The sequence below is a fragment of the Nyctereutes procyonoides genome, unplaced genomic scaffold (genome assembly GCF_905146905.1).
Source record: "Nyctereutes procyonoides isolate TBG_1078 unplaced genomic scaffold, NYPRO_anot_genome, whole genome shotgun sequence".
NCBI lineage: Eukaryota > Metazoa > Chordata > Mammalia > Carnivora > Canidae > Nyctereutes > Nyctereutes procyonoides.
Window position 1 is genome coordinate 34,732,169 of NW_026575126.1, and position 12,272 is coordinate 34,744,440.

Below are 12,272 nucleotides of genomic sequence, written 5' to 3' on the forward strand. Positions count from 1 at the left end.
TAGCCTCTTTCGGTGTGTTCTTGGCTTACTGAAATGACTTCACCTTTTTGTGTACTAATATCTTTCATCTGTTTTCTAATGTTCCATTTGCAATTAAATACTATACATGGGCTAGTTTATTAATCTTGAAATTTTAATATAAAAGTTTTGTTTTAATGCCCAATTTATAATCAGTTGAGGTTTAGTGCTGCTTAACTTTTGAGTTACAGGCTCCTTTTTAGGAATCTAATGAAAGCTACAAATCATGTCTAGAAAAGTAAAAAGTACTCTAAAACTTGAATGCAATTTCAAAAGCACTAAACTGCCCTAGGGCTTTTGTACTGTTTACTTTTTTTGTTTAAAGCTATGATTAGATGAACAGTAGGGAATGAATAGGAAGTTTGTTTTCTGAGAGTACTAAAGGTAATATAGCTTTTAGGGTTTTTTTGTTTTTTAGTTAAAAGGGGAAAATGGGGTGGGGGGCGTGAAGCTTAATGATACTAGGATCTTCCCCAAAAGAGTTGTCCTTTATGAATAGAAAGGTTTTTTTTAACTTAATCAGATAGGAGGCCCAGACAGGCAGTTTATACATCTTTCCACTGATTTCCAATGCACAACCTGGATTATAGGACTAGTTGATCAGTTCTCTCTGGTTATATTGGCCAACTAACAGACTTTAAATTGGTTCTGGTCCTAATCTGATTATATCACAGCCTTGAGCAATTCATCCAATTACGGCGAGACTTTTATTTTTATGGAAAAGGAAACACTTCCTGATTGTCTTTGAATTCCTTTGTTCTGTCCCGTGGGATCTCTTAGCACTTGGCAAATACTACTGAAGTGGCATTTTTCATTTTAGGATCACTGGCTATCAACATTTGTTACTGTAGGAAACATGACAGTGAATAAAAACAAAAATGTTACTCTCACCGATTTAAAATTCATTGTTTCTCCGACCATTAATAGTCAAATTTCTATTACATAATCTTGGCCCATAATGTATCACACAGGTAGGGTGTCGGGGAGGTTGTCTTCAGCATGTTACAAAAACGAGTTCCAGTTGTTCAAATTGATCATTTGGCCTTACAGTGTTTCATAGAATACCCAAACCATGAAGTTTTTGGTTTTGTTCTTTATCAGGAGGATCAGGAAAAGAAAAGCCATCAAAAGGAAATCACTTAAACTTCCCTGACGTGCGAAGTGCACTCGTCTACAGCTAGCTCTCTGGTCAGTACTTGCTCTGGCCATTCTGAAGCTGAATTCTTTCTCCATCGGGTCCTTGGATTTTGTCACTCCCTGCAAGTCCTACCAGGCCTCACCTCCTAACATCCTCGGGAAATGTACAATCTCCGAGAAAAGTGCTTGCTGAGCAAACACAAGAGCAGTCCTTTTGCCTGCCCAACTTCCCTCTTAGAAATTCTGAAGTTACCAGTGTCCTTCATAGTATCAATAAGGTGAAGTTTCTCAAGTGCTGGGCTCAGGCAGCCAGTCCAGGTATTGGTTCAGTGACGTTCCTCCCCGGATAAAATGCGCTCCTCTCTGGTTCCCATTCTGGGAAGTTATGATGACCTTGTGCCGGGACTGCCACTGATTGTGGATGTGCCATTTATTGGGGGATTTCTTAGTTCCTAAATCCTTCTTTGTGAGCCTGAGCCCTCCAAGCCTTTGCCTGCTAGCACGTATTCAACTTGTCAGTAGAGGATACTGGAGGGATGCTGAAGAAAGCTGCTCATCCTGGTTCTAGTGGGGTTTTTTCCTTCTGTAGTGTGTGGGGCCTGGTGGCTCCTGGGAGAGTGCTTCCCAGCAAGTGCACCGGTCCCCCTGCCAGCTTCCCAGCAGGGTTCTTTGGCAGCCCCCCGGGGGGGGGGGGTGCTTCCAAGCTAGTTTTGTTAACACCCTCTTCTCCAGCCCTGGGCTTCAATACCAAACCTCACAACCATGCCCTCGCCAACAGTCTGACTCAGTCTTGCAAAGGAACCTCTTCCAATTGGTTTCCTGCGTGGGTCACTTGGCTTAGCTGTAGGCACAGTGGCTGCTCCTGTAGCCACTACTGCTGTGTTCTTGAGTTCTCTCCACCCTTAGTAACTAATCCCGTTCCTGGGTACTAGTTCTCTACATCACTTTTCCCCTGTTCAAGTTGCCGTGTCTCCGGTTTGGACTGGACCCTGTCTGGTACAGGGGATTGAGATACCGGCCGCAAGGGTGCCCACCGCGGCAGGCTGGGTGATAGCCCCCGATGGAGTGGAGTATACAGGGCTCAGCCCCTTAAGATTGCTGAGAAGCATCTAAGTGAATCACTGGCTCCCTAGCAGAATTTTGGCTGAGAGCTAGAAGTGGTCGAGCCCCTAGAAGAGTGGATAAGGCTTGTATGAGGATGCCGATGTGAAAGCGATGGCACAATGAATAACCTGAAGCTGCCTTGCTTCCTGCTTTCTCATTTCTGTTTTTGTTTGTTTGTTTGTTTGTCTGGTCCCTGGATGTGCTTGGGGCTTCTGTCTTCCTTCAAATGGCCTGACTTTCTCCTCCTGGGAACCCACAAGCCTCATTGGTTTCTCTAATCCTAACCATCAGAGATCTCTGATGAGTGGTCTGTCTTCCTGACATTTCCTTGACATTTAATCTTATCTGTGCTCGACACCAGTGAGAAAATGTCATCTGCTTGATTGGACCTGGCAAAGCAGTCCACGAAGAAGCCCCAAATGCAGTTGCTTTTCCTTGACAGAAATTGCCCAGAGGCAGAAGGGGGATTTACAGGTATGGAAGAAAAATGGAGTAGGGATTAGGGCAACTGTAAATCTCAGTGTCCGCTTCTTCCCTGGACGATCAGGCTTTCTCCCATGTTCCTTCTCTGTCACTAAAGAACTTGCTTATTTCCTATTTCAACCTTCACTAGTTTCTTACGTCCCTCCTGCACGTCCATACTCATTCTCCCGTCACAGACACTATCCCTCAACTTGCTGTCCCCTCTCCCCCAAACGACACTAGCTGCAGTCACATCTGTCCTGTTTTCCTCCTTAGCTCTGTCACTTTTGATCCGTCTTTACGTGTTGTCAACTCTGCCCTACACTTAGAATTCTACGTTCATGTGGCCAAGGCTGCCAACTCTCCAATATCCATCCTTCCCTTCTTCTATAACAATAGCATTTTTTGACTGTGTGTGCCTTAATTTCTTTCAGCTTGGCATAGCCATGAGACCAACTTCTGCCTACTGGGATGGAACTGGCAGCAGGAACCTCCCTTAAGAGCCTCTTGGCATAAAGTTCAGCTCCCCCACCACCCCCACCGCCTTCCTGAACTCTGCTGCTTAGAACCTTCATAGGGTAACTGGCACTTTATTTTGGACTAGAAGAAGAGAGCTTCGCTTACACACTGGCAGACTTAAATATTGAAGAGAGCCTAGGTCTCTGCAGACTCCCATGGAACAGAACTGCTCTCACAGCCCTAGACGCTCTGCCTCCACTATTTTACACCTGAAAGACTCTTCTGTTTAAGCCACCATGTTTTTTTGTCAGTCTCAGAAAAGCATAATCCTAACATTATAGTTTTTTTAAGCCAAGTTTTAATTTATTTTTTTCTTAAGATTTTATTTATTTATTCATGAGAGACAGAGAGAGGCAGAGACACAGGCAGATGGAGAAGCAGGCTCCCCACGGGGACCCCGAAGCAGGACTCGATCCCCAACCGGGATCACGCCCTGGGCTGAAGGCAGACGCTCAACCGCTGAGCCAGCCAGGCGCCCCCTAACATTATAGTTTTGATATCTGTAATTCTATACCAGGTAACAAAGCCTAAAATGTTTAATGTTAGCTTAGTAAAGGATGCTGGATGTCAGGAAGCACAGACACAGGTATCGTGAGCTAGAAAGCTCGTGCCTCTTGACAGGCAGCAGCCTAACATTTTTCTCTCTCTCATTCTAGACTTTTGTCTTTATCTTTTCAGCTCCTCTCCAGGCCTTTGGGTTCTTGACTAATTTAATTTCCCTGGCATTACCCTATTAGCACATTAAGAATGTTTAAACAGACTCGCTCTTGCAGCCACTTCCCCTTCTAGTTGCCTTAGCTCCACGCTCCTCAGGACCTAAACTCTGGCACTTACTGCTCTGCAGAATTCTGGTCCCAAAAGAATTACAAACAGCTGGCAAATTTAGAAACGCAAAGTTTTAAAGTAAATTTATGTTATGAAACAACTGCTTTATTTGCATCATTTACCATTGAAACTGCTCAGCAGTAACACTTTTTTTTTTTTTTAGCAGTAACACTCACTCAGAACCTATTTGACAACAACCAAGGAGTTGACACTGGCCCAACCCCATTGGTCGCATAAAATCACTGTACCTCCAGACATGGCTTCCCCCTCTCCTCTGAACCTCCCAGCTGCTCTAAAGTTCTTGTCATCCACTTGCCCACAGCTCAGGTCATCCACAGACCTTGAGAGATACTCCCCTAGAATTTAAATACTTGGTCTTAACACGTGTCCCGATACCTCTTTTCTCACTCCTCCTGCCATGATTCTTAGTGACGGAACAATCTTTCCAATACTTGGAACTCTGAATTTCCTGATCTAAACTCTAGTGATTTTTCCTTTCCTCCACCTGACCTCAGCTGCCAATTCCAATAGTAACATCTGAGAACTGGCCATTGTCAATAACTGAAACTCGTCCACAGCCTCCATTTCAAACATCTCATTCTTCTAATCACCAACTCCCACATTTTCTTTTTTTTTTAAGTTTTTATTTATTTATTCATGAGAAACGAGAGAGAAAGAAAGAGGGGGGGGCAGAGACACAGGCAGAGGGAGAAGCAATCTCCCTATGGGGAGCCCGATGTGGTACTTGATCCCAGGACCTTGGGATCATGACCTGAGGCAAAGGTCAGGCTCAACCACCAAGGCCCCCAGGCGCCCCTCCCGGGTCCTAGCTGAACACTCCACATGGCCTCCTCTGTGCCTGAGCACGAGTGGCCGAACATGCCTGGAGACCATTCACAGTCATGCTAACTAGCAGTCTCTTAAACTCATGACCATAAACCTCCGGGACTCTGGGCTCCTATGAACCTGAGAGTGAACCAACCTCTCTGTGAACCAACCTCCCCCTCCTCACTGTCACCCAGCCCTGGTGGATGCCCAAGTGCCCATTCCCCTCGCCCCTCCGGAGTTGTCCTGGATTCAGGCCGTGGGCACTTCCTTCACCTCCCAGTGCATCAGGTGGAAGAAGCATCACCTGGAAGAGGGTGTGACTTAGGCCAGTGGCTTTGAGCTGAGGGCAAGCATGAGAGGCTCCCTGGGGCTGTCCACCAGGGCACTCTCCCACTTAGGAAGTGCTCACCTGGCTCTCGCCAAGCCCTCCTGCTCCTCAGGGCCTGCCTCTTCCCTCGGCCTGCCAAGCTCTTTTCTGAGGGCTCTTCCTCACTTCCCTGGAGCCTCTGCTCAAGCACCTCATTGCTAGAGAAATCTCCCCTGACTCCGTCCCTCAATATTCTTTCCTTCTGCTCTGCTTTATTTTTCTTCACCGCAGTTAGCAATGCCTGAAATATTAGATATTTATTACTTTGCTTATTTTGTCCTTTTATTTAAAGATTATTTATTTTTATTTATTTATTCATGAGATAGAGAGAGAGAGAGGCCAAGACACAGACAGAGGGAGAAACAGGCTCCATGCAGGGAGCCCGATGAGGGATCCGATCCCAGGTCTCCGGGATCACGCCCTGGGCTGAAGGCGGCGCTAAACCGCTGAGCCACCCGGGCTGCCCATTTTGTCCTTTTTCTACTAGAGTGCATGCTCCATCAGTGCAGGGCTTCAGTTTGTTTCTGTTTATGTCCCCAGTGCCCAGAATAGATCTTGGTATGCAGTAAGTGCTCAATATATACTTGTTGAGGGCACAAACAAAAATGCCTTGAATGCACAGTAGTTCACTGGCAGAAAGCAGAGTTGTTTTTGTTTTGTTTTTTTTTTTTTTAAGATTTTATTTAAGGTGGGATGCCTGGGTGGCTCAGTGGTTGAGCATCTATCTGCTTTCGGCTCAGGTCGTGACCCCAGGGTCCTGGGATCGAGTCCTACATCAGGCTCCCGGCAGGGAGTCTGGTTCTCCCTCTGCCTGGGTCTCTGCCTCTCTCTCTGTGTCTCTCATGAGTAAATAAATAATTTTTAAAAATATTTTATTTGATAGAGAGAGCACATGAGCAGGGAGGGGTGAGGGACAGAGAGAAGGAGAAGTAGACTCACCACTGAGCAGGGAGCCCAATACGTGGCTCAATCCTGGGACTCTGGAATCATGATCTGAACCCAAGGCAAATACCTAACTGACTAAGCCCCTCAGGTGCCACCCTTGAATGGTTTAGGGGAAGGATCTCAGAGTGTTGGAATTAGACTGGTTTTTTAAAGCAATTTTTAAAAAGATTTTATTTGTCTATCTATTATCTATCTATCTATCTATTTTTATTTATTTATTTATTTATTTATTTATTTATTTATTTATTTATTTATTTATTTATTTGACAGAGAAAGCACACAAGCACGGGGAGCGGCTGGCAGAGGCAGAGGGAGAGGAAGAAGCAGGCTTCTCACCAGCAGGGTGTCCGATGTGGGGCTCCATCGCAGGACCCTGGGATCATGACCTGAGCCGAAGGCAGACGCTTACCCAACTGAGCCACCGAGGCGCCCTTCAACCAACTTTATTGAGATATAACTGAAGTACATATATATTTGTGGCTCATCAATGGGCTTGTAGACTTCTATATAAAAAAGGAGCACTCTAATCTCACCAGCACACACACACACTTCTCTACATGTATTTCTTAGCAGTAAAACATGGAAAAGAATCTTATATTTAGGTATTTAGTTTTCACTCTTCCTAGTCAGAGAAGTTTCTGTTTGACCCACTTCTCATTTATAAATGATATAAAGCAAAGTCCTCTCCTCTCCCACGTTATTGAACTTGACCCTATTTTATTACTCATATGGGAAAATGGAGTTTGAATGTAAGTCTCAACATAGCTCAACCCAGAATTCTGTTAGAAATATGCTAAATACCTCCATCCCCTGTTATAACCAAGAACTCATTTTGTAGCTACTTTGTAGCTTACTTTTAAAAGTTGTTCATGTGGAGGCACCCGGGTAGCTCAGTCGGTTAAGCATCCAACTCTTGATTTCGGCTCAGATCATGACCTCAGGGTTTTGAGATTGAACCCCATGGTCAGACTCTACTAGGCATGGAACCTGCTCAGGATTCTCTCTCTCCCTTACCCTCTGCATACCCCCCTCCTTTCTTCCTCTCAAAAAAAAAAATTATTTTAATAGGAATTGCCATATGGTTAGAGAAACACTTGGCTTCTAGTTCTAATGGTACCTTTCTTTCAGAGACTCCCAATGCTATTCTTTTCTTTTTTCTTCACTCCCTTCTTAGGAATATTGAGCCTGCCTAGATCAGGAGTGCAGTCAAGTAATTTTCTTTCTGAAAAGCTCCCCCTCCACTGTGTAGTCTCTTCTTAGTCCTTAGTCCACTTGGGAAAGGTTTGTTTCCCTTTTTCAAATGTTTCATTTTGAAGTAGTTATAAATTCACAGGAGGTTGTAAAGAAAGTACAGAGAAGTACCATAAACTTCTTCCAGTTTCTGTCAATCGTAGTAACATCTTATACAAGGATGGTAGGTACAGCATCATAGCCAAGCAACTGACATTGCTACAGGCTGTAACTCTTATTCAGATGTCACCAGTTATGCACACAAACGCACATCCCCGTGAGTGAGTGACTCTGGGCAATTTTATCACATTCATAGCCTTGCATAACCACCACCACAAGATGCTCAACTGGGTGTGCCTGGGTGGCTGGGTCAGTTGAGCGTCCCCTCTTGATTTCAGCTTGGTTTGTAGTCTTGGGGTCCTGGGATCGAGGCCCGAGTAGGGCTCTGCACTCAGTGGGGAGACTGCTTGTCTCCCTCTCCCTCTGCCCCTCCCCCTGCCCTCTCTCTCTCTCTTTAATAAATACATCTTTTTTAAAAAAGATGCACAATTATACAATCACCATGAGGCTCCATTTATATCCAGACCACCTCCTCCCCCATCCCTAATTCCTGACAACTGTTAATCTGTTCCCTATCTTTATAATTATGTTATTTCACAAATGTTACACCAGCAGAATCATGAGGTGTGTATCCTTTTGAGATTGGCTCCTCAGCATAATTTTTTTTTTACTCAGCATAATTTTGTTGAGGTTCACCCAAGTTGCTGCGTGTATCAACAGTTTAGTTATTATCCCTTCTTATTGGTGAGTAGTATTCCATGTTTAACCACTCATGGAAAATGATTTTTTATGTTTCAATATGAAGCAATACCCATGGCCTTTGTCCTATTCAGGGAAAACCTGTATTTTTATAGCCGCTTATGGTATACATCAAATAACTACAAAGGGACATACTTTTCCTAACTAATCTCTGAACACTGGAAACGTTTTCAACTATCAAGTTTTTCTAGTGGCGAAAACATGGGTTCAATTATGCCACAGCCAGATTCATTTTTTTTATTTATTAATTTTTTTTCACAGCCAGATTCATTAAAACACACAAACACACACACATACACAACAACTGAAAACTTTCAAAATTAAGATTCCTATTTCCCTTAAATAGTTCACTGACCTCTTTAAGAAAGAAAAATGTTGGTATCTGTGAAATTAAATTTACAAAAAGAGAAATAAAATTTCTGGTAACTCCAGGAGAACTTATACCTGTTGGAAAATTATGAGCTATCTTGTAATAAAAGCTTTCTGCTTGATATATAAATTCACTGAAATAAGAATTAGAACAATCCCAGGTTTCTGGTAAAATGCGCCACATATACAAAGATCCACTCCCTGGTTAATAGAACTGGATGGCAATTGTCACAAAAAACCAAAAAACACAACAAAAGCTTTGCATGCATCATTGTTAGAGGAGCTATTGTTTCGTAAATAAAAAGGAATCATGCTGTTTCCCTCTCATGAAATGTTCTTCCTTTACATTCAAACAAAACAAACCCCAGCTATCTCCTAGGCTCAGCTCCAGACCCTTCTCTACAATTCTTCCAAACACACAGCCCTCTGTTCTGTCTCCAACTCCTGACGTCTGTGAGGTAGCGCGTCTCGTGTACTGCTGTGTGCAAATTCTATTTGAGATTCTTATAACTGAGCATCTTACTGGGTTCCAGGCTTCTGTCTGTTGTTTTTTGAGAGCTTACTTATAAGAGCAAAATAAACCTGGAAACATCCTACAGTCCTACAATGTGGTACTGGTACCATATATGATAATTAGAACTAAAGAATGATAAATATAGGCATGTATTTAGTGTTGTGGAAAGATGTTCACAGAACACACGGATGTCTGTTATTGTACTGTCATCGTCAAACTCAAAACTACTAGCATTTTCTATATATGTAACCATGACAATGATAAAGTGTACATAAAGAAGGAGAGAGACTAAAACATTAATAATCCAGGGTTACGTATTTTCCCTTTCATTTTCTGTTTGTTTTTTTTTTCCAAAAGTTTAATGATAAACATGAGCAATAAAAAATATTCAAAAGTTAATGCTACTGGGGATCCCTGGGTGGCTCAGCAGTTTAGCGCTGCCTTCGGCCCAGGGCGTGATCCTGGAGACCCCGGGGTCGGGTCCCATGTTGGGCTCCCTGCGTGGAGCCTGCTTCTCCCTCTGCCTGTGTCTCGGCCTCTCTCTCTCTCTGTGTGTGTCTCTCATGAATAAATAAAATCTCTTTTAAAAATATTTTATTTATTCATAAAATCTTTTTTTAATATTTTATTTATTCATAAAATCTTTTTTAAAAAATATTTTATTTATTTATTCATGAGAGACAGAGAGAGAGAGAGGCAGAGACACAGGCAGAGGGAGAAGCAGGCTCCACGCAGGGAGCCCAACATGGGACCCGACCCTGGGTCTCCAGGATCACACCCTGGGCCGATGGTGGCACTAAACCGCTGAGCCACCCGGGCTGCCCGAAATAAATAAAATCTTAAAAAAAAAAAGTTAATGCTACTATGAATACGTGTATATAAGTTTTTGGGTTTTTTTAATTTAATTTTTTATTTAAATTCAATTGATAAATATATAGTGTATTATTAGTCCTCAGAGGCAGAGTTCAATGATTCATCAGTCTCATATGATACCCAGTGCTCATTACAACCTGTGCCTTCCTTAATGCCCTCACCCAGTTACCCCATCACCCCACCCCCTCCCTTCCAGTAACGTTCAGTTTATTTCCTATCATTAAGAGTCTCTTATGGGGGATGCCTGGGTAGCTCAGCACTTGAACCTCTGATCAGGATGTGATCCTGGAATTCTGGGATCAAGTCCCACATCAGGACCCTGCATGGAGCCTGCTTCTCCCTCTGCCTGTCTCTGCCTCTCTGTGTCTCTCATGAATAAATAAATAAATCTTAAAAAAAAAAAGTCTCTTATGGTTTGTCTCCCTCTCTGATTTCATCTTATTTTTCCTTTCTCCTATCATCCTCTGTTTTGTTTCTTAAATTCCACATATGAGTGAGACCATATGATAATTGCCTTTCCCTGTGTATATAAATTTTTGTATGGACATATACTTCCATTTCTCTCGGGTAAATACCTAGGGGTGAGATGGTTGGGCCATATACTAGGTGTATGTTGTACACACAAATATGTCCAGGTATATATCTTATGTGAAGTGTCTGTTCAAATCTTTTGCTCATTTTTTATTAATTTTTCTTCTTTTTTTAAAAGATTTTATTTATTTATTCATGAGAAACATAAAGAGAGGCAGAGACATAGGCAGAGGGAGAAGCAGGCTCCATGCAAGGAGCCCAATGCAGGACTCATCCCAGATCCTGGGATCACGCCCTGAGGCAAAGGCAGACACTCAACCACTGAGCCACCCAGGCATCCCTTAAGTAATTTTTTTATTAGGTTTTGAGAGTATGTACATATTTTTAAAATTCCTAATTAAAAATTAAATATGTGATCTGCAAATATTTCCCCCCAATGTGTGGTTTGTTTTTTCATTCCCTTAATAGTGCAAAAGTTTTTGATTTTGATGAAGTTCAAAGTATCAATTTTTTAAATGGATCATGCTTTCAGTGTGGTATCTAAGAAATCTTTGACTAATCTAACATCACAGCGATTTTTTTCTGGAAGTTTTATAGTTTTAGGTGTTACATTTAGGTCTATAATCCATTTTGAATTAATTTTTTATGTAAGGTAAGATATGGATCAAAGCTCATGTTCTTTGCATCTGATTATTTAATCATTCTAGTACCATTTGTTGAAAAGACTATCCTTTTTCTACTGGATTGCCTTTGTACGGTTATTGAAAATCAATTGTCTATATATGTTTGGGTCTATTTCTGGACTCTCTAGGCTGTTCTATTGATCTATTCTATTCCGTTGATTTATCCATCTTCATGCCAATCCTTATAACCAATTAATCCTGTCTTAATTACTGTAGTTTTTTTAAAAGATTTTTTAAATTTTTATTTATTTATGATAGTCACAGAGAGAGAGAGAGAGAGAGAGAGAGGCAGAGACACAGGCAGAGGGAGAAGCAGCCTCCATGCACCAGGAGCCCAACGTGGGATTTGATCCTCGGTCTCCAGGATCACGTCCTAGGCCAAAGGCAGGCGCCAAACCGCTGCGCCACCCAGGGATCCCACTGTAGTTTTACAATAAGTCGAAGTCATAGGTGGTAAATCCATTCCCTTTTGCCCTATTTCGGTTGGAAACAGAGGTCTGATGAATTTTAATCCCAGCTCCACCATGTAATACTTGTGTGATTCCATAAAAGTCAGTTAATACTGTTTATTACTAATTTACATACTTGCTTATTACTAGAATTGTTTATAGTGTTTGGATTAAATGCTTATAAAGACCTCAAACGGGCACCTGGGTGGCTCAGTGGTTGGGCGTCTGCCTTCAGCTCAGGGTGTGATCCTGGAGACCCGGGATGGAGTCTCATGTCGGGCCCCCGCAGGGAGCCTGCTTCTCCCTCTGGTTGTGTCTCTGCCTCTCTCTGTGTGTCTCTCATGAATAAATAAAATCTTTGAAAAAAAATTTTTTTAAAGAAGAGAGCATTCTACATATTACCTTGAAACCCAGGTTACAGTACCTTTATGGCCAGTTTGGGGTGGTTTTCTTCAACTCTTCTTTTTTTCAGCCTTGGCAATATCTGTCCCTGCCAATCTCCGAGTGCCCCCAGGAACAGGTCAGTTCCACACTGAAGAGGAGGAGCTACTTCCCAGGATCACAGCCCTACGGCCCCAGCAATCCACAGTGCTGCCCTC